This window comes from Bos taurus, chromosome 20, assembly GCF_002263795.3.
Source record: "Bos taurus isolate L1 Dominette 01449 registration number 42190680 breed Hereford chromosome 20, ARS-UCD2.0, whole genome shotgun sequence".
Classification (NCBI taxonomy): domain Eukaryota; kingdom Metazoa; phylum Chordata; class Mammalia; order Artiodactyla; family Bovidae; genus Bos; species Bos taurus.
In genome coordinates this window covers 55,957,229-55,983,952 of record NC_037347.1, presented here as the reverse complement: position 1 = coordinate 55,983,952, position 26,724 = coordinate 55,957,229, and the positions used below count along the sequence as shown (strand labels likewise).

Here is a 26,724-nt window from a genome sequence, read left to right as displayed (position 1 = left end):
CTTTTCCTTCTGGTGTTTCCATTCTTATTCCTGATTCCATTGGTGTCTTTCCTCTCTGGATGGCTTTAGCACCTTTTCTTTATCCTTGGAGAATTTCAAGAGTCTGCTTTGTTGTGATCTCTTCATTCATTGTACTTGGCATTCAGTGTGCCTTTTTCATTTGAAGACTTGTGATCCTCAGGCCTGGGGAAAGCTTTCTATAAACACTCTGACGCTTTCTTCCTTTTAGTTCTCTTTCTCAAATTTCAGAAATGTTGGGCCTCTTGTTCCAGACCTGTCTTTCTATTTCTTAATATTTTTGCTTTACTTTCTAGAATTTGCTCCATATTATATTGTAACCTTCTTATTGAAATTTATATCTTAGTTAAAATTTTTTTTAATTCTCAAGAAATCTCTCTTGCTCTTTGATACTTGTTATTTTATGAACAAACTCTCTTCTCTAATAGCTCTGATGGCACACACACACACACACACAGACATCTGTTTCCTGCATCGTCTCTATATTCCCTGGAGTCATTTCTACCATCTCTTCTAACTCATGTACAAATTTTCTTAAATACCTGGCAATCTTTGGCTGGCCTTTTGTAGTTAAGACTAAGAGACTTGAAAACAATTTGCAAGCTCTCTGTGTGGTTAGAGCTGCAGGCTTCACAATTATGTCTAACTAAAATTTTGGCTAGAGGGCCAACTGATCTTCTCATTAGTGAGCCATTTCTCCAGAGAAGCCTCCAGTCTCCTACTGGGTGGGTGGGTGGGTGGGGATGTTATTTTCTGGTTACAGGAAAATACAGCAGGAACCATGTTCTGAGAAATGTTTCTGGCATCAAGCTGTGAGGAAGTGGACTGAGTATTCTACCATGACTAGGCTGACCCTTAGTTAATTCCTCTGCTTTCAGGCCTGCCTCATCCTCTTTCTGGTGCTCATCATTAACCATTAGACTGGTGCTTCTTTTCTTTTTAAACTGGGGTATAGTGGGGTTTCCCTGATGACTCAAACAGTAAAGAATCTGCCTGCAGTGCAGGATACCTGGGTTCAGTCCCTGGGTCGGGAAGAACCCCTGGAAAAGGGAATGGCTACCCACCCCAGTATTTTTGCCTGGAGAATTTAATGGACAGAGGAGCCTCGTGGGCTATAGAGGAGCCTGGTGGGTTGCAAAGAGTTGGACATGATTGTTTCATTTTGACTTACAATGTTGTGTTGGTTTTTGCTGTATAATAAGTAAATCAGTTATATGTGTACAATTATTCCCTCCCTCTTGGACCTCTCCACCCCCATTCCCACCATGTAGGTCATCACAGAGCATCAAGCTGAGCTCCCTGTGTTATATAACAGCTTTCTGAAAGCTATCTGTTTTATATATGGTAGTGTGTATATGTCAGTCAAAATCTCCCAACTCATCTCATTCCCCTTCTTTTACTCTGGGTTCATCCATCTATTCTCACTGTCTGCCTCTCTATTCCTTGCTTTGGAAATAGGTTTATCTGTACCATTTTTTAAAAAAAGTTTTACATACATGTGTTAATACACAATATTTATTTTTCTCTTAATGACTCACTTCACTCTGTATGACACATTCTTAAGTCTGTCCACCTTGGAGTCAGTTTCTCTAGAGCAAGTGTCCAGTTAAGGCTGGGGGCAGGGAGCTTGGAGGTGGTTGCCTCAGTTGAATACTTGGGAGGGAAGTTGGGGGTACATTTGTTCTGTGCAGAGACTGTCAACCAAACCCCTGCAGTGTTCCCTGCCTTTGGGTATCTTCCACCTTGAAGTCCTGGATCTTTGAAAGCTCTATAGGGTAAGCTGACTTTCCAGTCCTTCTGGGAAAGAATTACAGTTTAAACCATTTTGTTTTTCATTAAAAGGACTAGTTGAAAAAGATTGTTGTGAATTGTGTGACGGGGTGGAATTTGTGATGCTCGATCTGGGTTGAAAGAATCAGCAGAAACTGCAGGTTAGAATCTACATGACTCAGCAAGTTGGCTGTTAAGAGGCACACACTGAAAGCTGTATTAAGAACACTAAGTTGTCACCAACGGGAAAGTAAATTTGTATTCTTTGGGACATTAGAATGCATTCTTGCAGAAACATCAAGGGGATGTAAAAATAATTTTAATTTGGCACCAAATAGATGTTGCTTTGTTACTGTGCCCTGGGGCCTGTAGGGGAGATGTCCCTTCCTTTCCTTGATGCCAAGAACAGAAGGGAAGAGAACAAAATTATTTAATGAAATGGAATTTTAAAATCAGAATATTTTAGGTTGAGTAATTTGTTTTCATTGAATGTACCTAGCAGTCAAAGAAATGTGTACCTTATTAGCCATTTGCAAGCCAGGAAGATGGTCCTCACCAGATACTGAATTTGCTGGCTTGATATTGGACTTTCCAGCCTCTAGACCTGTGAGAAAATAAATGTCTGTTATTTTACCATTTGGTCTATAGTCAGCTTGAGCTGACTAAGATATTCAGTTACTGTTCATCCCCTTCACCAGACTGTGAACCCTAAGAGGGCATGAGGGTAGAAACCATATGTTTTTTAAAAATTATTTCTGCATTCACAGAATTTATCTAGTATAGCAGTAGATTCTCAACAATGATAAAAAATGTTGAATGAATGGTAACAAATAAATATATTTTAATTAAAAAAAAAAGAAATGAGTACCTTCTGATTATCAGGCTGTAAAGGCAGAGTAGCAGCGCCAGGGAAATTAACACTAGTTGTTTAATAAATATTCTTGAGTATGTGCATTCCATGGAGCCATGGATAGCACTTAATTGCTCATACTTTCCATCATTCTCTACGTAAAAAGTGTTTAAGTCATATCCGACTCTTTGCGACCCCATGGACTATAGCATGCCAGGCTTCTCTGTCCATGGGATCTCCCAGGCAAGAATACTGAAGTGGGTTAGCCATTCCCTTCTCCAGGGGGTCTTCCTCATCCAGGGATGGAACCTGGGTCTCCTGCATTGCAGGCAGCTTCTTTACCATCTGAGCCACTAGGGAAGCCCAAGTCTTTTTATTGGACTCTAAATCTCATTTTAAATCTCAAAACGATGCCAATACCTTCTAATGCAACTTAAATAAGACCTAAGGGTGCTTTTATCATGACTCTGGTGGGTAAAGTGAATGAATGGAAATGATCAATGATACTAATGAATAACTTAACATTTATTCACTGCTTAATATCCACCACACACAAGGCTAAGCATTTTTTAGGTATTTATTCACTTATTTTTATAACTACCATATAAGATATTGTATCAGTCAATTAAGTTACGCTGCAGTTAAAAAAAAATATAGACCCCAGATAAAAATAGATCTCAAAGGATTATGACAACACACATTTATTTTTTATTCACATGACATGTCCATCGTGGGACTGTTTCACTAGGGACCCAAGGCAGGGCAGCTCCTGGGTGGTGGATACTGGTAGTTTCAGGTGATGAGAGAGGAGAGCTGGGAAACCAGGAGCGAGTTTTCAAAATTTCTATTCAATGACATGTCATTTCTCCCCTCCATTGAATGGCCAAAGCTAGTCACATAGTCACTCCTGACCTGCACGTGTCAGGGAGGTTTTATTCTATTTCATGGAATGTATGTATGTGTGTGTGTGTGTGAGTGTGTGCGCTCAGTTGCTGAGTCAGTCACGTCCGACTCTTTGCAACCCTATGGACTGTAGCCCTCCAGGCTCCTCTGTCCATGGCATTTCCAGGCAAGGATACTGGAATGGGTGGCCATTTCCTGCTTCAGGGGCTCTTCCCGACCCAGGGATTGAACCTGCTCTCTTGCATTTCCTGCACTGCCAGGTGAATTCTTTATGACTGTGCCACCTGGGAAGTCCTATTTCATGGAAACACATCTCAAATCACATGTCCATGCCTGCTCCCTGTGGGTGGAGAAGTCCAATCATTCTTCAGGGACAGCAGCAAATATTTTGAGGAATACAACCTACCATCAACAAAACAAAATCAGAAAAACAAGACAAAAACACAATGTGGAGGGCTTCATAATGCAGAAATGTGAGAATCAAACCCTGTATGCAACTTTTTCAAAAAGAGAAATAATTTTCCTTTGTAGGTTATTATTCTAGGAGGTAGTTGGGAAAGAAAAGAAAACGTTAAGGTATTATCTACGAGGAATAACACCAAGAAATTTCTTTACAAAAGGACCAATCTAATGTTATTTCTACAAATTAAACTCAGATTCTAAAATCTAGATTTCAGACAGCTTCGGTGGTCTCAAAGAAGATCCTGTTTCCCTTTGGGGATTCTGTAGTGGTTTACATTTACCACGTGACTCTAAATTTGCCAAATGTGAGGAATAGCTGGGTCATTAAGCTTTATTGTTTCAAGGGGATATAATCTTAAGAGGAAATAGTTTCCCATCACCAGAAGTGTATCTTAAACTCCTGGGTACCTAGTTAATCTTTGCATTTTATTTCCTTTCTAATGGTTACATAAAGTCTTGTCTGACAAGTAAGTACTTGTGAAGACAAGTTCATACACATCTCACTACTGGAAACTGTTTTCCAGTTTACTCAAATATTCATTAAGAAGCCACCACTTCCCTGGGTTTAACATTTGTCACATTATGGAAACAAGCCAACCAGTCGACAGTGTTTTCTCGGTATAAGCCTGCCATCTTGTGGTCACTTGGAAAATCAGATTTGGTAAAACAAGTGTTCTGTAGTACTTTTCCTTGAATTAGTATTTTTTGACCTCCTAATGCCAGGTGGCTTCATGGCAAATAGAAGAGGAAAAAGTAGAAGCAGTGACAAATTTTATTTCCTTGGTCTCCAAAATCACTGTGAACAGTGACTGAAGCTATGATATTAAAAGATAACTGCTCCTTGAAAGGGAAGCAATGACAAATCTAGACAGCATATTAAAAAGCAGAGACATCACTTTGCTGACAAATACCCGTCTAGTCAAAGCTGTGGTTTTTCTAGTAGTCATGTATGGATGTGAGAGTTGGACCATAAAGAAGGCTGAGAAAGGAAATCAGTCCTAAATATTCATTGGAAGGACTGATGCTGAAGCTGAAGCTCCAGTACTTTGGCCACCTGATGCGCAGAGCTGACTCACTGGAAAAGACCCTGATGCTGGGAAGGACTGAAAGCCAAAGGAGAAGAGGGTATTAAAGAATGAAATAGTATAGTACAGATAGTATCACTGAGTCAATGGACATGAATTTGAGCAAACTCCAGGAGATAGTGAAGGACAGAGGAACTTGGCATATTGCAGCCCATTGGGTTGCAAAGAGTTGGACATGACTTAGCAACTGAACAACAACAATGCCAGATGGCGCAGTGGCAAAGAATCTGCCTGCCAATGTAGGAGATGCAAGAGACTCAGGTTTGATCCCTGGGTGAGGAAGATCCCCTGGAGGAGGAAATGGTGACCCACTTAAGGATTCTTGGCCTGGAAAGTTTCCATGGACAGAGGAACATGGCAAGCTACAGTCCAAAGAGTCAGGGACAAGACCGAGTGACTGAGCACACGCATAATGTGTACTAAACAATGTCCTACACCCTAGGCTTATGACAGTGAATGAAATGGACAAGAAAATCTCCACCTTCCTGTAACTTAAGTTTGAAAGCGAAAAGACTTTTGTAAGTTTAAATTGGGAAATGTGACCCCATGTTCTTTACCATTCTTCCTGCTATGTTTAAGCAAAATAACCTCTTTCTATAGATGTCAGCTCATCCCCTTTTTATTCTCCAAATCCAAATACCTCTTGCCCTCCCAAGGACTTAGCAACTATAATTAACCCCTCATTCATCTACATTATCAGTCTTTGTACATTCCCTTCAACACATACACACGCTCCAATAGCTGTCATTAAAAAAAAAAAAAACAAACAACTTTCCTTTGTTCCAAATTCTCTCTAGCTAATGCTGCATTTCTCTGCTTCCCATCACAATAAAACTTCTCAAGGTTTTGTTTGTAGGCTTTGTGCCTACAAGGACCTCGCCGGCCTCTTTTATTACTAAATTCTCAGCACTCTGGCAGAGTTCCTGGCATTTAGTAGGTGCTTGGTAAATGTTTAGTTTACACATGAAATCATATTGCAAGAATGGCAACTCCCACCCAGCCCTGCTGCTGCTTCTAGAAAAGGCACTAGAAAGTGAAAATGTTAGTTGCTCAGTCATGTTCAACTCTGTACGACCCCATGGACTGTAGCCCACCAGGATCCTTTGTCCATGGAATTCTTCAGGCAAGAATATTGCAGTGGGTTGCCATTCCCTTCTCCAGGGGATCTTCCCAACCCAGGGATCGAACCTGGGTCTCCAGCAGTTCAGGCAGATTCTTTACTGTCTGAGCCACCAGGGAAGCCCCAGAAAAAGCACCAAGTTGATAAGAATTATGCTTAGCATTTGGAAAGATGCTTTAATCTTATGGCTTCCCAATTTGTAAAGTGAGGGGATGGAATATGTTGGAGATGACAATTATATATCAGCCTTGCGGTAAGATCTAATTGACGGTGGCATCTTGGGTATAGTATAACAAAGAATTTTTTGCCTAGTAAAAGGATACTGTGGTTGATTGATATTGATTGATTAGCAGTGCCCAACCGGATGTGGAGGACGGTGTTGGCTGGGCATTCCTGGGTTACATGGCTTCCTTCAGCTCTAAATGTGAAGTGATTTGAAAAGACAGATTTCCAAAACATTGTCATTTCAACTGCATTTTAAATTTGAACTAGATTTAAACTTTTGAGCAGTTCTCAACATTTAATGATAGAGTAAGGTTTCAATTCAGACTCAAAATTATAAACTACAATCTCCAGGAATAAATCTAAGATGAATTTAAAGGGATCTACATCTATTTATTTAACTAGAATTCATCTGATATCCTATATCTTGAAAGAAAAGCATTTTATTGTATAGTAAAAATCTTCCTTTCAGAAAAATGTCCTGCACTGTCTGGTATTTATTATGTCTGTTATTTTATCTCTCTAGATGTGTTATCTTTTCTTCTAGTTGGCTGGCTTCATTTGGTTTTTTTTTCTTCCATTTTGCTTCTTTACAAGGAGATAATCCCAGGCTAGACTGATGAATATTTCAAGCTTTATTTCCCTTATGGGAATAATAAATGTGAAGTTAATGAGATTAAGATAAAAATGAACCCCAGAAGGGAGTGTAAGCCCCTTTTAATGAAGATCAGGATTAAATGCAAATTTTCATCACTTCATAGGTCACTCAGTCACTCATAAACGTTTCGAGTGGATAAAAAAACACCTGAATGGACATGGAGACTTAAAAGAACGGGTAGAGTTTATCTCAGTGAAAAGAAAAGATAGTGATTAGTGATTTTAGTGGGAGGAAATTATTAATGATGTATACCAGGGTTGGACAAACTGCTAATCTTGTGTCAAAGCTGACCTGTCAATGCGTTTTTGTAAATAAAGTTTTATTGGGCCACAGCTGTGTCCATTTGTCTTTATGGTCTGTGTGGCTGCTTTCTTTTGATATGGCAGAGTCCCAGTGGCAGACAGACCTCTCCTGGCTTGCAAAACCTAAAATATCTACTATTTTGGCCCTTTCTAGGAGGGCCTTCAGAGAAGGCAATGGCACCCCACTCCAGTACTCATGCCTGGAAACTCCCACGGACGGAGGAGCCTGGTAGGCTGCAGTCCATGGGGTCACTAAGAGTCGGACACAACTGAGCAACTTCACTTTCACTTTTCACTTTCACGCGTTGGAGAAGGAAATGGCAACCCACTCCACTGTTTTTGCCTGGAGAATCCTAGGGACGGGGGAGCCTGGTGGGCTGCCGTCTATGGGGTCACACAGAGTCGGACACAACTGAAGTGACTTAGCAGTAGTAGTAGGAGGAGGAAGAGGGCCTTATAAGCTTCTCCATTAGATTATTTTTTAAAAACATTTAATATTTAAAGTAGTTTTAATATGCCTTTTAATTTAGTTGCTTAGTTTTTCTGGCCACACCATGTAGCAGATCTTAATCCCTGAGCAGGGATTGAGTCCCTGCAGTGGAAGCATGGAGTCTTAACCTCTGGGACCACCAGGGAATTCCCTAGATTGTATATTTTTGAAGACAGGGATTCTAGGTTTAACTTCAGTTTTTAATTTACCTTTAAAAAAGTATCCACCCCTTTGAGATGATCAGTTAATAACTCTGGGAAACATCATATAGCATACACATTTCTGCAGTGGGTGGTATTTTCTAGTAGTAGTTACACATGTACTTTAGGCCAACCCTGTTTTTCTCAGCCCTCAGGGCTCTGTCCCGCTCCCCCATCTCTGCACTCTGCTAGGGTCTGCAGCGAGCCCCACTGGAAGGGTGTCCATCGCCAGACTCCCCCAGCAGCCCTCCAGGCAGACCTGAGGAGCCCTCCCTGGCCAAAATACAAGCCAGGTCTTAAATCTAAAAGAAGAAAAAGAAAACCTTAAAATACAAATGTTTTCTTATTATTTTTCAGTCAATACCATACTTGAGAAGTTGATTTTTGCACCTCAGCTTTTACTTAAGTCTGAAAGTGTGTTAGTTGCTCAGTTGTGTCCAGCTCTTTGTGACCCCCTGGGCTATAGCCTGGCAGGCTCCTCTGTCCGGGGGATTTCTCAGGCATGAATACTGGAGTGGGTTGCCATTTCCTTCTCCAGAGAATCTTCCCAACCCAGGGATGGAACCCGGGTCTCCTGTGTTGCAGGCAGACTCTTTACCATCTGAGCCACCTTTACTCCAAAATATCTGGCATTTAGTAAGAAGCAGCCAAAGTGCAGGAGATGGAATTCCAGCTGAGCTATTTCAAATCCTAAAAGATGATGCTGTGAAACCACTGCACCCTATACGTCAGCAAATTTGGAAAACTCAGCAATGGCCACAGGACTGGAAAAGGTCAGCTTTCATTCCAATCCCAAAGAAAGGCAATGCCAAAGAATATTCAAACTACCACACAACTGCACTCATTGTACATGCTAGCAAAGCAATGCTCAACATTCTCCAAGCTAGGCTTCAATAGTACGTGAACTGAGAACTTCCAGATGTTCAAGCTGGATTTAGAAAAGGCAGAGGAACCAGAGATTAAATCGCCAACATCTGCTGGATCATAGAAAAAGCAAGAGAAGTCCAGAAAAGCATCTACTTCTGCTTTATTGACTATGTCAAAGCCTTTGACTGTGTGGATCACAACAAACTGGAAAATTCTTCGAGATGGGAATACCAGACCACCTACCTGCCTCCTGAGAAAGGAGGTCAAGAAGTGACAATTAGAACTGGACATGGGACAATGGACTGGTTTCAAATTGGGAAAGGAGTACCTCAAGGCTGTATACCCTGCTTATTTAACATATATGCAGAGTACATCATGTGAAATGCTGGGCTGGATGAAGCACAAGCTGGAATCAAGATTGCAGGGAGAAATATCAATAACCTCGGATATGCACATGACACACCCTTATGGCAGAAAGTGAAGAGGATCTAAAGAGCCTCTTGATGAAAGTGAAAGAGAGTGAAAAAGCTGGCTTAAAACTCAACATTTAAAAGACTAAGATCAAGGCATCTGGTCCATCACTTCATGCAAATAGATGAGGAAACAGTGGAAACAGTGACAGACTTTATTTTCTTGGGCTCCAAAATCACTGCAGATGGTGACTGCAGCCATGAAATTAAAAGATGTTTGTTCCTTGGAAGAAAAGCTATGACCAACCTAGACAGCATATTAAAAAGCAGAGACATTGCTTTGCCAACAAAGGTCCATCTAGTCAAAGCTATGGTTTTTCCAGTAGTTATGTATGGGTGTGGAGAAGGCAATGGCACCCCACTCCAGTACTCTTGCCTGGAAAATCCTATGGACAGAGGAGCCTGGTAGGCTGCAGTGCATGGGGTCGCTAAGGGTCGGATACACTGAGCGACTTAACTTTCACTTTTCACTTTCATGCATTGGAGAAGGAAATGGCAACCTTTTTCTCCAGGCAATGTTCTTGCCTGGAGAATCCCAGGGACGGGGGAGCCTGGTGGGCTGCCGTCTATGGGGTCGCACAGAGTCAGACACGACTGAAGTGACTTAGCAGCATGTATGGATGTGAGAGTTGGACCATAAAGAAAGCTGAGTGCCGAAGAATTGATGCTTTTGAACTGTGGTGTTGGAGAAGACTCTTGAGAGTCCCTTGGACTGCAAGGAGATCAAACCAGTCCATTCTAAAGATCAGTCCTGAGTGTTCACTGGAAGGAGTGATGCTGAAGCTGAAACTCCCATAATTTGGCCACCTGATGCGAAGAACTGACTCACTGGAAAAGACTCTGATGCTGGGAAAGATTGAAGGCAGGAGGAGAAGGAGATGACAGAGGATGAGATAGTTGGATGGCATCACTGACTCAATGGACATGAGTTTGAGCGAGCTCTAGGAGTTGGTAATGGACAGGGAAGCCTGGCGTGCTGCAGTCCATGGGGTCACAAATAGTGGGACATGACTGAGTGACTGAACTGAACTGAGCCAAAGGGGAGGGGTGAAGAGTTCCCGGATGGCCACCCCTTGGTTCCCTAGGAGCCTGGATTCCCAGGTTGAAAACTTCTGCCTAAGACTGAAAGGGAGAGGCAGCACCAGGGCGTGGGGACTGGAGTAGACACATGTTTTGAACCGACCTTGCTCCCACAGTGGACACTGTGCCCAGTGCCAGGAGACTCTCCCTGCTCCCTTCCCGTGCCCTCCACCCACATGGAGAATCTGTCTGTGTGCTCCAGCCACAGTTGCTGGTCTGGACCTCATTATTTTTCCTTTTTTATAAAAATGTTTTTGCAGAATTATACTAATATGGTTTCTGCATTTGCAGATTGATACAATAAATGGTCTCATGAGAAAACTGCTATATCTCCAGTAAAAGTCATTAATGAAAATTTTTCCTTTAAGTAATTTAGTATCTTTTACAGAAAGGGATATAGAGATACATTCTTCTTAAAGCTGATTGCTAGGAAGAGTTGTTCCTTCTGACACACTTGAAATGTTTTCCCTTATCAGAAAAATTAACAGTCCATGATATTTTGATTTTTTTCTCTCTTGGCTTCCAAGAAACTTAGAGCTAAATTCTTTGTGCAAACATAGCAACATACTTCAGGCCTTCCGTTATGGTTTTCTGAACCCTCCCGTCTTCCCTGATTCATTGCTTAAGTTTTGTTATTTTATCCCGTCCTCAAAGGTCATATTGGTGGGGCTACAAAATTAGCTTCCTTAGAATACATTTTCTGAGTATGTTTTATGAACTGGCTAAGAGTTTTACATTCATTTTCTCATATAATTTTCAGAACAGTCCAATGAAATTGGTAATTTTCCCATCTTCTGGAAGAAAAGACTAAGACTAAAAGACAAGAAAGATTGTAAGGCTAGGAAGTGAAGGCAAAGTTAGGATTTGATACCATTTATCACCTAAAAGCCAAGCTTGTCAACTCAATCACTGAGACGGACAATCTCTCCCAGCCATATTCTGGTGGGTTTCAACAGATGTCAAAGAGACCAGCTCTGTAAAAATGTAATCAATTTTCCCATTGAAAAAAAAAGATTAAGAGGATGAACAATTACTAATAGCAGACTTTTATCCAAAGAATTGATATTAACCTTCTCACAAGAGACTGAGACTGTGGCATCAAATGAAATCCAAGCAATGAATCGACACTGGGAAAACAGTCTAGTCTTGTCTGTAATTAATATGCACCTTAAAACCATTATAAAATGTTTTGGCATTGGAACTCTGGAGAGGTAGGTTCTCTTAGGTTCTTCTGGTTGCAGCAAATTTGTTTAATCTTATTGGAGGACAAAACCATAGAAATCAGCATAGTGTCAATTTATGGGTCCTCTTTCTAGAAACTGAAATCGAGGAAATACTTTAAAAGATGAGAACCATGTGTTCAAAACTGTCACTGCAGCATTATTAGCAGAAAGGAGATAACTAGTCTTCAGTAGAAGATGAAATGCTCAGGTGATTTTGATTCAGCAACAATGCTGTGTACTAGAATTCACTGATACACTGAGGAAGACATAACAAACAACATTGTAAAGAAAACAGAGCTCTGTTTTGATCATGCAAATACAAAAACTAAGTTACTACATGGATGGAGTGGCAGGAACTAACTACAGACTAAAATCTTGTTCCTCCTATTAATGAAATCCCCATCTCAGAATCTGGGAGTGGGAGGCAGTTCTCTGCATTAGAACTGGACTGGATTAGGGCACCCCAGGGACCTCGGCCAGCAGCCGAAAGGAGAATGCCAAGGCTGCGGCCACATTCTTCATCCAAACCGAGCCACTAATTTAAAGGTGAAGAAGCAGAGAGATGCAAGAAGCAGTGGTGTGGTGTTAAAATACAGAGTGCCAGGAAAGCTGATGAGAAGGCAGTTTCCAAGTAGTGATTTCTTAGCCCAGGTCTCCCGAGCAGTGCACAAAATTATACATTGTGTTCCCAAAGTAATGAGAGGTCACTGCAAGAACAGTCATTCAATATAGAACTTTAGAACATGATATCAGAAAGCCGAGTAACCTTCTGCCCCACCTCTGAAACGACACCGACTCCCACTGAGATCTACAGTGAACAGTTTGGGCTGAAACCCCACCTCTGAAACGACACCGACTCCCACTGAGATCTACAGCGAACAGTTTGGGCTGAAATCCTGTAGCTCTTGCCTGTATATTTACGTATAGCATAATATAGGGACAGTAATACTTGCTACACCGTTCAGGAACTTACTTTAGGCACCTAAGAAGTTGTTTTTGACATCTTTCCTTGTGTTTGATTTTGATCACGAGTCTTTTAATTACTACGAGTCTTTTCATTACTACAATGAGATTGCTTTTCTTTTTTGTTCCAAGTCCTCCAGAAACGCTGATGCTTTAAGACAGGAACCACGCTTTCCTTGTGTGTCCAATTTCCTGGCCCATCACTCATTTTCTCAGATGACTTTCGGGTCCCGTTAAAACTACTGATACAATAGCTGTTTTTGTGGTTGGTTGGTTTTTAGATATCCTCAACCATTTTTGCCACCTCTTGCTTGAATACATTTGCAATTTGGCTTTCTTATTTCTTACTATTTTGCTTTTCTGTTTGGGGAGGAATCATTCTTTCTGACATTACGTTGAACTTTGCTGAGTAGGAGATTTCTAGGCTTAAGAAGCAAGAGGGCTATGGTTTCTGTTTGGAAGTCTTGGGGACTTGGGGAGTCTATTCAAAGAGCAGAGTTGGGGAGATGTTGGAATTTGACAATATTTGCACTTGGAAGAGTAGGCAAAGCAGCATCACTTTACTAATTTACAGCAAAAAAAGAAAAAAAAAGTGCATTCTCTGCCTTCTGCTTGGCAACTTACTTTGCACTTAAAACCAATTTATTTGGGGCACTATTTCTTGCATTGGAGTTAAAAGTAAAAATACCAGTGGGGTATTTGATCTGAGAGAGAAGCAGGTGGTAACAAGAAATGCGGCTGGTCTTAAACTTCACAATACTTAATGTTGGAACCTCTATAGTCTCTTTTACTCAAAAGGGAAACCATATGAAAAAGTGTTCTACAACATTCTTTCTTTATGCCATTGTAAAGTCACTTGTTATTTGAAGAGCTTAATGGGTGATTATGGAGGAAGGGCAGCCAAAGAATTAAGGACTATTTCCCCAAGACTAAGGTCCCTCTGTTCTAATCCTCTGCCCTATGTTTGTAGAAACAAGTAAGCAGTGCTTGAAAAAAGCCCTCCCTGGTTAGGGAGGCAAACATCCTTTGATCACTGGCTTTATGTATTTTCTTTTATTTATTTACTGTAAATAAATATATGTATATTTATAAGTATATGATTTACTGTAAAATCAATTTACAGTATCATGTTAGTTTCAAGTATACAGTATGCAGATTCAGTTATACACACACATACTCATCCTTTTTCAAAGTCTTTTCCCTTATAGGTTATTACAAAATACTGAGTATAGTTCCCTGTGCTATATAGTAGGTCCTTGTTTATATAGGTCATATTTATAAACAGTAGTAGGTATCTGTTAATCCTAACCTCCTAATTTATCCTCCCCCCCTTTTCCCTTTGGGGCTTCCCTGGTGGCTCACATGGTAAAGACTCTGCCTGCAAATTGCAGGAGACCCAGGTTCAATCCCTGGGTGGGGAAGATCCCCCGGGGAAGGGAATCTTCCCTCACTCCAGTATTCTTGCCTGGAGATTTTAATGGACAGAGCAGCCTAGCAGGCCACAGTCCATGGGGTTGCAAAGAGTCTGACATGACTGAGTGACTAAACCTCCACCACCTTTCCCCTTTGGTAACCATAGGTTTGTTTTTGTCAACAAAAAAAGATGCGCAACTTGAGAGTTGCAAGTGAAGTTTTATTTGGGGCAAAATGAGGACTGCAGCCCAGGAGGCAGCACCTCAGACAGCTCTGAGAGACTGCTCTGAAGAGGTAGTGGGGGATGGTCAATATATAAGGTTTTGGAGAAGGCCAAGTTCAGAACCATTAAGCACTCATTTTACAAAAGGTTTTCTGTTAGTAGTGAGGGTCTGATGTCACCATGAAGGGATTTAGTGCTTTTCTAGATTATAAGGAGATGCAAGGACTGAGATCATAACACAAAAGTTAAAGTTGCTCAGTCATATCCGACTCTTTGTGACCCCATAAACTATACAGTCCATGGAATTCTCTAGGCCTCTCAGTATCTCTCAGATACTGGAGTGGGTAGCCATTCCCTTTTCCAGGGCATCTTCCCAACCCAAGGATCGGACCCAGGTCTCCCACATTGCAGGCAGACGCTTTACCCTCTGAGCAACCGGGGCAGTCCATCTCTGCAGAGGCAAATGGCAAATGCCCTTGCTGTTCAGTCATTGTCAATGCTCTTGGCAAGTGCCAATTTGTAGTTGACATTTTCTACGTCTAGTTTTGTGTATTTGCTTCATAGAAAATGCTAGTGAGTAGATAAAGTGCTTTGGGATTTACAGGATAGGTGGGGAAATTCCTGTCTGTGAAAGGGAGGAGGGAGTTGGGAATGAGAACTATTCAGGTAGAGGATAAGATTTGTTTTTTATCCGTCTTTTATCTTGGGCAAAAATGTTCCCAGTGTGGTGCCAAGGCCAGGTTGCTCCTTGCATTTCAGGTCCACTGTTTCGTGGTAAACACACGTTGGCTCAGGTTTCCAGCTCTCCTCTTACAGGACATAAAGAGGAGCGTGAAACAGGGGACCAGGTAAGTTGTTTTCTTCCTTTTACTCAGCATGTAGGAATACAGTGAATTAAAAATCTTTGCTGTGGCTCTGAAAGTCACTGCCCAGATCTGTAATCTATCCAAGAAAGGTGGTGATGAAGGCGCTCAGGGCGCAATGCAGCCCCTGCTCAAAGGAAAATCTGTTAAGTCTTTGCACCTCCAGACCTGCTGCCTCTACTGACACCTTGAACCACAGCAAGAGACAGGTCCTCAGGCAGCACGTGCTCTTCAGAAAAATCAGGTGTTAAACCAAAGTTTCTCCACTCACTGTTACTAAGGATGAGCAACTGCCTGTTATGGGGCCGTTCTGTGTGCACTGTAGGAGGTTTAGCAGTAACCCTAATCTTTATCTATTAGTTACATTAGTTAAATCTAAAGATGCCTGATCTTAATCTATTAGTAGCACTTCCCCCCTTATGGGTTTCCCCCAAAGCCTGGAGATATTGCCACATGTCTTCTTGACTCAGAAGAACCCTTGCTTGAGAACCACTGACTGAAACAAAGTCCTTTCTGGGCTATGTGAAGGCTGTGATTGTAATAACGGCAGTGGAAGCTGCAGCGGGGGAGGTAGAAAGGGAGAAAGAGGAAGTAAATATGCACATGTCAACATTTTCCTTCGATTAAAAATTATTAATGTATTTAAGAAAGAAAAGCTATCTGCTTCCATATGTAATATTGCCTGTCTAACCTTTAGCTTGCAATTCATAGAAGAGATCTTGTGAACAAATTGCAGCAATTCAGTCTTTGCCCAATACTTAGCTGTCCTGCTGAATTGATCAAATTCTCTATAGAAGTCTCTGTGGGTTTGCATTAATTCAGTGGCCCTGAACAAGATCTAGTCAAAAAGATGTCAGGCAAAGGTGGCTAGGGGAACACTGCGGTGACATGACTGTGACCATGCTTCTGCTTCATTCATGTTGGTCCACAGGTATTATTTGGGGTTGTAATTCTCTTTTCACTGTTTAGGAGGAAAGGCTGGGGGACTGGGAAGGTGCTTGGCCTCGGTGGGTGATATGAGAGGTACTGAGAGGGGCGCTGTGGGTGAGCTTTGGTGGTGAGATGAGGTCTACGTAATAATCTACCCTATATGTCTCAATAACAATAGATATGAAAAGCTGAACACATATTGAGGTTTTTGTAAGCCTACCCATTCAGATGACATGAGTCCATTTCATTGCAAGCAATTCTACAGCAAATCCTTTAGTAAAAATCAGTAGTTGCTGAATCATTTATCTTTTTGATGAATATTTCCATAATGCAGGTTATGCCTCACTGAAGCAAAATATGTAGGCAATTGAAAATGACAGTGAAATTCATTTTACATCCCAGGAAGTCTAGCTTTATTAAAAATTATTCACTCCTTTTAGAGAGTAAAGCAATTTTTATTTTCATGAATATAATGTTGAAAATTAATTACATTTGTCACAAACTGCACCTTTAACATCTACTTCCAAGTTAATTCGTCTATAATCTAAACAGCTAGTGGCATCCATAATAGTTTATGTTAACAATTTTCTGAACTCCAGAGCTTTAAATTGCTTAGTCATTAATTCCCTAAGTGTGGGTTAAAAAAAACAAACAACCTTTCAAGAGCATGCATCTTAAAAATGTAAGATGTTAGATGAACAACTAAAAATGAGACTAAAAACATCAGCAAATTGGATTTTATAATGTATTGGGATATAACAGATATAACGTGTTGGGTACCACATGGTGCATATCTACAAATTCTGGAAAAGCTTCCATTCTTAAGATTAATAGCACTATCAGCCAGTTACAGCATTATTTCATTAAAGAAGAATTCCTTTAAAAATCTTCTAAATAAACAAATCTGATGGAAGACCAAACTGAGGAGACCTGAAGTCTCATTGATGTAAGCTTTTGCCTCCTGTTTCTATGGTAACCTGTGATCTATATTCTAACCACACCTTTGAAAGGCTTGTTTTCTCCATCATGAAAATTTAGCTAGGAGCACTGCAAGTACCAAACATTAATTGTTAGGGTTTTTTTTTTTTTAATTGAAAAAAGGAAAAGATATAAGATAATGTCCAAAGACTTACCACGCAAACACAATAGGAACATATATTTACTTACTGGGGATGAGTTTACATGACTGGAAGATCACAGGGATAAAAACTGAATGCTAAATGAAATAACTATGCAGATACCCTAACAAATATATTCAGTACATGTTACGAGCATAAAATTGTAAATGCTCATTTAATTGAACAGGGTTAAAACTTAAAGACTTGCTCATAACAGTTCAAAAAAAATGATAGGCCAGTAATTTTCAACCTGGAGGGATTTTTGCCTCCCAGGGGACATTTAACAATGTCTGGAGACATTTTGGTTGTCACAAGTGGTGGTGGTGGGGGTGATACATGTGTGTGTTTCTGTGTGTGTTACTGGTAACTAGTAGATGGATAGAGGTCAATAATGATGATGAACAACCTACGTTACACTGGACACATCCACCCAATCCCCACCCCCATCAGAAAATTATCTGTCCAAAACAGGAGACTGAGAAACCCTACATCTAACTTCATAAATAATGTGCTGGAATGAGGGACATATAGTGATCATAGAAAATTATGGAACATTTATGTTCAATCAAGTAAAATGCTTTCATTTGTAATTTTCTTCCCTGTTTTTGTACCATATTTACTTCTTTGGCTCAGTGATAAAGAATTCTCCTACGAATACGGAAGCTGCAGGAGATGTGGGTTCGATCCCTGGGTCAGGAAGATCCCCTAGGAGGAGGAAATGACAACCCAGTATTCTAGCCTGGAATATTCCGTGGGCAGAGGAGCCTGGTAGGCTACAGTCCAAGGGTCAAAAAGAGCTGGACAGGACTCAGCGACTGAGCGCACACACACACATTGCTATTTCATTTAAATGGCAAACAGACAAAAGAAAAAAATGAAAAAGAGCAAAATTCCCTTGCCCCTTTGGCTTTCATAGGTGAATATTTCCAGCTTTCACGCCTTCGTCTAATTTGGCGTGACCCGCATAAACTGTAAATATCAGTACAGTTGGGGAGCCTTGTTCCACTGCAAAACTTGGAGGCTTGTATGGGGCTGACACTGTCACCCAGCTTAATTTAAATACAGCAATTAAATTCTGGTAAGTTTTTTCCTTGTTAATCGGAAATGGACTTACCTTTTCCCACTTGAATGCAGATGCACTTGCCTTTGGCGTCTGCCTCCTTGTAACATATGGTTACACTGTGTCATTCCGGCTTTGGATACATTCCTATCCTCGAATCCTCGCCCAGGTCAAGAGGGCAGAACCATCCTGGAGAAGCAGGAGCAGCATACTTTGGTTTTCTTTACTGCGATGTGGGCGAGCCGGAAAGCAATCCAGATACCGCCAGAGGGCGCCCAAATGCCGCAAATGAAAGTTCCAAAGCCTCAGAAGGGTTTTGCAGGGAGGGTAAAATTGGCTTTTGTCTAATGAAAAGAGCTATACCGTTCTAAGCGATGTCGTGTTACGTTATTTTTCGCATTTGCTTCTTGCCAACAGATAAGCAAGGTGAGCATATATCCCCACCCTGGTGGTTATTTTGTATTCCTGTGATAAAGTGGCAGGCCCCCCCGGGACACCCCACACTCCGCAGTTGGCCACGGTTTCAACCTGTGCGTTTCTGAGCTTGCACTGTGCGGCTTGTCTCGGCTAACTCGCTCTTCCTGAGAACTGGTGCCTCCGTTAAGCACAGACATCAAAAAAACAAAAACAAAAACCCGACGGCTCCGTGCCTAGGGCTCTGGTCTTTCCTCCTTCTTCTCCCAAGTTCTGAGAGCATCCTCGCAGGGGCGACGCCGCGCGCCCAGCAGGCTGGACCTCCGCGCCGCGCTGGTCCAAAGCCGAACCCTGCCGGGGCGCAGCACACTCGGTGCACCCGGGCGCCGCCCAGGCGTGCCTGCCCTGGGAGACCACTGTCCACCCTCGGGCGTCGGTCCTCACGGCCCGAAGGGAGCCACCAGGTCAACCCCTCCCCCGAACCTCACTGCCTGCCCGGGTATCAGAATTTCAGCCAGACATCGCGAGCGTTCGGATGGGATGCTGAGAAAGGGTAGGAAGGGGCAGGGGGCGTCAGGCACCACCTCGAGGCGGCCCCTCAAGGTCTGAGCGAGAGCCCGAGACCTTCTTACCCAACCGTTCCAAACAGAATAGACACAGAGAGGGGGGCGCAATGGAGAGCGAGAGAGTGTGTGTGTGTGTGTGTGTGCCCCAAACATCGCCGGCGCTGCGGGGGGAGGGGAGGCGACGGAGATGGGGGGCCAGGGACTGGAGAGGAGTGGAGGGGAGGTGGATTGGGAGTGGGCTAGGAAGGAAGGAGGGGTCCGGGGATGGAGGGAAGGGGAGGGGGCGAGGAGGGGAACCAGCCCTTTGGAGAAGGGAGGTGGGGGTACCCGGGCGGGCGGGGCTGGGGGACCGCGGGGAGCAGACGGGAGGCGGGCGGGGCCCTGAGAGGGACGGGAAGGGAGGGGCGTGCGGGGGGCGGGGCGAGCGGGGGGCGGGCGGGCGCGCGGGGGGAGGGCGCAGGGCAGGAAGGGGAGGGGGAGCGCGCGCGCGAGAAATGCAGAGGCTGCGGCGGCGGCGGCGAGGGCAGTAGCGGCAGCGGCGAGGGCGGCGGCGGCAGCAGCGCGACAGCTCGCTCCTCGCTCCGGGCTCCCCGCCGTCGAGCCGGGGAGAGAGCCTCCCGCCCAGCGGCCAGGCACCCGGCCGGACGACGCCCAGCGACCCGGGCCCCTACCGCGGCACCGCGTTCACCTAGGGGCGGCCACAGGCACCCAGACCCGGTAAGGAGGCGCGCCCCGGTGGCCCCCGCAGCCGCCGCGAACCCGGGGTGCCGGTCACCCCGGGGGCCTCCGTTTCCTTCTCCCCCCACCGCCACCCCCTCTCTTTCCTCCTCTGTACCCGCCCCACCCCCCCCGAGGCCCTTTGTTCTCTCTCGGCGCCGCGGCCCGGGATGGGGGGTGTGGGGAGGGGGAGTGGTGCGGGGCCCCCGATTAGACGGCGCTGGTCGTGGGGGGTGGGGATCCCTTGGGGAGGGCTCCGTCGCGCCGCGGGGAACTGGGGAGATGGGGGGCGGCCCCCCGAGGTGGGTGGCTGCAGCTACTCGCAGGGTGGGGAGGGTGGGGAGGCTGGGGGCATGGGGGGGCTGGTGAGCCTGCTAAGCAGAGTCGGTGGTGGGTAGCGGGAGGAAAGCAGCTAGTGCAGCAGGAGATTGCCGAACGTGAAGCCTTTGCGGTGCACTGAGTCCCGAAGAGACGGTTTTGTGAGTCTGGTGGGAGAGGCTGTCACCCGCGCGGCTCATCGCCGGGAAGAAGGCGCTGGGTGCGGGGGTCGCAGCGGCAGAAGACGAAGGGTGGGGGTGGGGCGGGGCGGGAGTGTAAGGGGGAGAAGGGATACGGGGGGACGTGGTGTGATCAGAAGGAAGGAGGTGGCTTTTTGGTTCAGCAAATGGGTTTCCTTGGCCGCTGGGACTCCTGAATCTTGGCTTGGGGTGGGCGAGGAATGCGAGGTTCACACGACAACGTGCCTTCCGAAGCACCACTGAGCCCATCAGAGCCCCAGCCCCGGACGGGGCCGAGCTGCCTTGCCATTAACCTGTGGGCTCCATCTGAGCGTTTCCTTGTCTCCAGTACTCAGTTCGGAGAATGCGCTGGGCGCCTCCTCTGGCGGCCCTGGCCCGGAGGGTGTGAGCTTGAACCTGACAGCGCGCGGCCCTTCGCCGCCCAGCCCGGCCAGGAGCGAAGGTTTGGGGTTTAGTAGGTTTTGCCTAAAGCGCTAACACTGAAACCCGACGCCTAGCCCCTGTTCCCCCTTCCTCGCCCAATCGCCTCCTCCCTCCTTCCCCAAAGAATAAAAATTGCAGAATCCTTGGATCCGAGCGCACACACAATGAGTGGCTACAAACCGCATTCTTTTCATGAATATTCATCGAACGCTTGGCTGGGCTCCTTATCTGCTTCCTCAAGAGACATTTCCGCCTTGAAACGAACTCCGTGAACAGTCTTTGCCTGTGTAATTTTCACCCTGCTTAAAATAACGCAGCGCACATGGGTGCATTTTTTAGTACCTGGAACAGGATTGACAACCACACCTCGGTCTGCCGCGAGGCCACTAGCATATCTGCGGCAGGTTAAAATCAAACACTGTCATAGAGGTGGTCTTCCTGCATTAGGGGTGTGGATCAGCCTCGCAGGGATTACAACCGGGGCTCACAGACCTCAGTACTGCGGGCAAAATGAATGAATCCGGACTGTAATTACCTATTCCTTTGTCTTGGCCTCGCGCATGCGCCGGAGAGCAGGGTGTGGAGGGCCCGGGCCGACCCATCTGATCCCTCCATCACCCACCCACCCACTCCCTTCCCAAGCCCAGGAACAAAGGCGTTTGCCCTAAATGTTGCGTGAAACCCTTGGATACAGATGACAGTTTCCCCCCACCCCGTGCGTGTATTTCTTCTCCTAGGCTATCTCATCTTTTGCCTTCTTAGCCATTTCAGTTGATGAAAAATAAGATTAGCCTTGATGCTGAGGGCAAACTGTGGGGTTTAATGTTTTTGTAACCGAACACTGCTCTTTTCCTTTTTCGTGCTGTTCATTGTTCTTTTTCCTGTAACATATCGCACTGCAGTGATGGTGGCCCTATTAATTTGCATCAGTTAACCGTTTGTCTGAAAGGTTTTTGCTGCTGGCCGTTTGATGAAGGGACATTGGTCTCAAAAATGACAGTGGTTCTTGCCCCTGGTGTCACTATGGGAAAAATTAAGACATTTGGCATTTCTTCAAACAAGAGGGCCTACAAAACCCAGAGATGAGAAAATGGTTACTTTGTCAGGATCCTAACGCTGTTTTCTTTTGATTCCTACCTCATTGTTTCATTAGGAAAATCCAAGAAGAACCCCATGGAGATGGAGACCACTGGTAGGGGAGGAAGAAGGCAGATGGGGCTGCTAGGGTGAAGATGGTCTATTAAGTTCTTAATTTTTCTTTTCCATATATATCGATATATGTGTCCATATATATATGGACATACACACACACATTTGATGGTTGATGACTGATTTTTCTTTCCAGTGATGCAGACTATGGCCTCTTTTTGGGCCAGTTTGTTCTACCAACTAAAAAGAGACTTAACTGTTGTGTATAAAAAGGAGCTAAATAATTATATTTTTGCCATGGTACATTACACTTGAAAGAATTTTATGTTTCAGTATTCTCAGTACACCCCGGTAAGACAACACGTGGCAGGAAAATGGAAATTATCTCTTTTGTTCCTGTTAATAAAACTTGATATTGATCAAGTTGAATGTATCAGCACCTTTATTTAATATGGAGGGTAGCCGCCTGCTACCCACTGTCCTCCATAGTATTGGGTGGATTTTTTAGGGTTTAGAGGGCTAGGGGTAGGTTTTTTTTCTTTAGGTTATGTTTTTGAGGAACAGATGAGTCGGAGTATAGATCACATGCAGTAACGAGTATATACCAATATGCCCCTAATTCGATGAGTCTCAGGTTTTTGAGCAAGACCATTTTTAAATTGAATTATAAATGATGGGTTACCTTATTCTTTTACTCGGCTAGCTTTTTGGCAAGCTTTAGCAGGTGGAGAAAGGGAGCTGAGCCTTTTGACAAAATGCGCCAACAATGACCATATTATCAGTGGCGCCACTGGCGTATCTCTCCTTAACTGATGCACTTGCTCATTATGCAGGCGGAAGAGAACCTTTTCTCCCCACAGACCACCCTAATTTGAACATCTGATTTGAATGGAAGAGTCCTACAGGGCTCTGGCTCCTTATCTTTGGAGGCATCCGTTGCAATCTTCCTGGATTTACTAGAACAAACCATATTATAATCTAAGGTGTGACGTATTCTGTCTCATTAATTTTTGTCTTTAAAATTTTTTTCATATTAAGGACAATTTCAAACCATTTTCATTCCGCAGTCAAGATAAGGGGAATATGAAAAACTTAGGAGATTTGGTCACTGTTAAATGGATGTCTGTAATATCCACTGTAATTTTGTAAAAAATTACCAAAATCCAAAACCATTTTTAAGGAAAGTAAGGTGTATACATATGTATACACACACACACACAATTTGTGTATATATATATATATATATATATACTCATGTTACAAAATAAATTTTATTACTGATATGAAACAAAATAGTTGGTACAGAATATCATTTTATAGTGCTTCATGTTGGTCTTTGGAAAATAATCAGTTTTCTGTTTTTCTCAGTATGTATATAGAAAGGAGAGCCTAGCTAGTCTACTAAGATGCTCGTTTCCAATTTTTACCAGTGTACCCCTGAAATAAATGGGTTGCATTGAGCATCTTAGCATGTTCATTTAGGTTCTTAAACATTCACATGAAAGCATTTTAAAAGCTGTAATAAACAAATGCTTATAGTAAACAGAAGATTTATAAAGTTGCTCTGCCTTATTTTTGTTATTGTTTGTAAAATTTTGTTTTGAAAATATTTAAAAAGAGGCCTGCTCACTATTGTTCATCAAAAGCAATTTATTTCCTTTGGTGTCTGATTCTGTTGAAAGAGATGTTCTGAATTGCTTAGGTCTTTATCTTTCTAATATGTAGTTTTAACCTACTACTTTATTTATATCCTCTATCAAAAGATTAACATCTTGAAGATTATTTTAGTTGGTAAACTGGAAGCCAGGTACTGTGGAGGTAAAACTGAGCTTGTATATGAGTTGAAGTTCTGGAGGTTGGTGGGGGGATGGGAGCAGAATCTGTTGTTTTATCAAGTTTTCTTAACGCATTGAATCCTTTCCATTTATTCTGACTCTTAAGACTTTGGGTAATACAATGCATTGGGAACTTTACTTTGCAGCTTAAGTCTGGTGGACTAGTATCAGGAAATAACCCAGGCTGTGAATAGCCAGAATGTTTTTTAGAGAGAAAATATTCTTGATAGGGGGGTTTCCTAGGGTGTAGTCGAAAGGAGAGTCAGTTTGAAAAATCTCTAGGCACTGGCTGGGCCACTTTGACCAAATTGCTTCAAACCGCTCTGAATTTCATTTTATCCAATTGTAAAACTGGAGTAATAATTCCTAATTTTAGGCTATAAAAAGGATCGCACATGTCTGAAAAGGGCGTAAGTACAGTGGCCGGCTCCTCGGGCCCCTCGCCCTCTCAGTCTGCATTTTCAACGTAGCCATCAGTGCGAATGACATCAGTAACTAATTTCTGTATACTGAGCTGTGTTTTTGTTCCATGCTGATTAAGACTTGAGGGTTTCAGTATATTCAGTCAGAAATAGGATATTTCAAACCTCATGGAGATACATATTTGAAATTCTATGAAACACCGTATGAGAGTTTGATCCCAAGTAGACTGAATGATGCCAGAATGGCCACCCTCACTGAATTTCCCACAGCTGCCTACATAACTCAAGAGATGGCATTTCAGTTCTTTTGAGAAAATACAGGGGTGGTCTTAAAACCACAGAAGTTCCCAACCTGCCCAAAGATTTTTGTTAAATCCATCCCCTCCCCTGCTATCAAGACAGACATCTAGGTAAGTGTCACGTAAGAAAAAAATGTCCAGTAAATCTTATCAGAAGTAAATGATAATCATCTAGATCTTACCAGTGGATAGTTAAATTGTAATTTTGAAAACACACAAGCCTAGGAAGCAAAGTGATTAAACGACATTCTCTTCTTTGTTCTGGAACTCAGAAATGGGATGACGTGGAAGCCGAGTCTCATAGTATATTTTTCTTCTTCTGCACCCTAAGGGTTTAAGGAACATTAAAAATCAGGCTTTCCAAAAGCAGTAGATGTTTTTGAACAAAAACAGGGAAAGCCAGAGTCTTTTTTGACTAGCCAAGGAAGTCAGAGAGGGGAGGTGGTAATTGAGCATGCCTCGAAGTCTAGGAGTAAATTCCTGAAAGCTTTAGAGTCTTTGAAATGGAAGCCATCTGCAAGCACCACAGGGACCCAGGTCATAAGGACACATTTCAAGATTATAAGAAAATGGTGTTCAGTTGGGAAGGCCAAGTATTTCCACATTTCCTTCTTATCACTTAAGAGGCTTTCTAAACTTGTTTTTGGATTGATTTATTTTCTTAATCATTTTGAATGACTTAAGAATTTCGTTTCAGCCATTTACTAGCTGTGTGACCTTTGTCGAATTGTTTAACTTCTCTGTGCTTCAATTCTCATCTGTAAAATGAAGATTACAATATAGAGTTTCTGTAAAGATTAAGTAATCAGGGGAATGCCTCCCACATTCTGTGTACCTTTATAATACACACTCACTGTAGAGAGGTGAGCAGACCAGCTTTCTTTACTTCATCCTCTGTATCTATAGCTGTTTATATTCTTATTTCGAAGGTTATTATTGCAAGAAAGTCTGGTGGGGGTACCTTGGACAGGAGTTGGTAGAACATAGAAAGCTGGTTTAGAAAAGCCTCCAGATATAGCTCTGATACCTTGAACTTGTTGCCAAGACACTGTGCTAGTTTTAAAAGTCCAGAGTGGGTCCCCAGCCCCCATATTGATTAGTATTACAATGAAAAACAATACTGTGAAAGTCTTTGAAACTTAAAGCCCCTGGTGACTTAAGTACTTTACCATACTTACAGACGCCTGTACTGCAGAAGACCCAGGTTTGACCCTGGGTCAGGAACATCCCCTGGAGAAGGAAATGGCAACCCACTCCAGTGGAGATTTTCAGAGAAAGGCTCTCTGTTTTGATCTGGACTCCACTGGATGACCTTAGGTGTAGACACAATTCATTCATAACCTGAAAAGACTTGGCTTTGTGGTGTCCTGAATCAAGATGTATTCATTAGCATCTGAAAGAAGTGTCTTAGTCATTAGTGCAAAGATTGGTAAAAACCAATTTAGATATTTAAAATACTGAGGACACTGTTCCACATCCCCACCACCCACACCAGAAGTAAAACCAAAGCTTGTCTTACTCAGAGATGTGAAGGTATTGTTACCTGTTGACAAAATCTCTGGAAATAATTATCCCCCCTGGCAACCTTAGTCACTGTGACAAAAAAAAAGGAAGTTCTTTGGCCTTCCAGATATTTGAGATGGTTCATCCTGGAATCACTTTGACTTTTCAGGCATTTAATTCAGGGATCTGCCTAAGTGATTCATCTTTGGCCTTCTGGACACTGGGCTTTGCTGTTGAGTGAAGGTAAAGTCATTTTTCATTTTGGTTAAATTATTTTTCTAATAGTTTCTTTAAACAAGATTTTGAATCTTATGGAATCAGGAGGGAAATTAATTTATCTGTCAGGTATCCACTGTGGGAAAGCGGTTTTGGGTATGGTAAGTGTATCATAGATGAAGTTAAGGGATGAAATTGGACATCTATTGACTATTATGTGTCTTATGCTGTAATTGAAATTTATCCCCTCAAACAAATTGTAAGAGGCATTTTGCCTGTGAATAAATAACCAAAAAAAAAAAAAAAAAAAGAGGATTAAATAATGTACATAAGATCCTAGGGCTAACAGAAATTAATAGAATTTGGATCCAT

General features: G+C 43.0%; 1 protein-coding gene and 1 long non-coding RNA gene across 5 annotated transcripts in view; one reads left to right on the top strand and one right to left on the bottom strand.

The window, feature by feature from the left end:
* The window catches only part of LOC100849043 (uncharacterized), a 105,134-nt gene extending 85,548 nt beyond the window's left edge, over positions 1 to 19,586 (bottom strand). Inside the window, exons 1-2 of one of the 2 annotated variants that reach the window (XR_009491985.1) lie at positions 18,345 to 19,586; positions 2,307 to 2,392 (exon numbers count right to left, since the gene is read on the bottom strand). This is a non-coding gene — a long non-coding RNA (uncharacterized lncRNA). The remainder of the gene's footprint in view (positions 1 to 2,306; positions 2,393 to 18,344) is intronic. The other variant, XR_139625.5, reaches the window with a different exon arrangement.
* A 209-nt stretch (positions 19,587 to 19,795) lies between these two features.
* Positions 19,796 to 26,724, top strand: part of BASP1 (brain abundant membrane attached signal protein 1) — a 55,398-nt gene continuing 48,469 nt past the window's right edge. The window contains exons 1-2 of one of the 3 annotated variants that reach the window (XM_024981215.2): positions 19,926 to 19,987; positions 26,306 to 26,379. The gene's annotated coding sequence lies outside the window, so the exon portion shown is untranslated. 3 annotated transcript variants of the gene reach the window in all.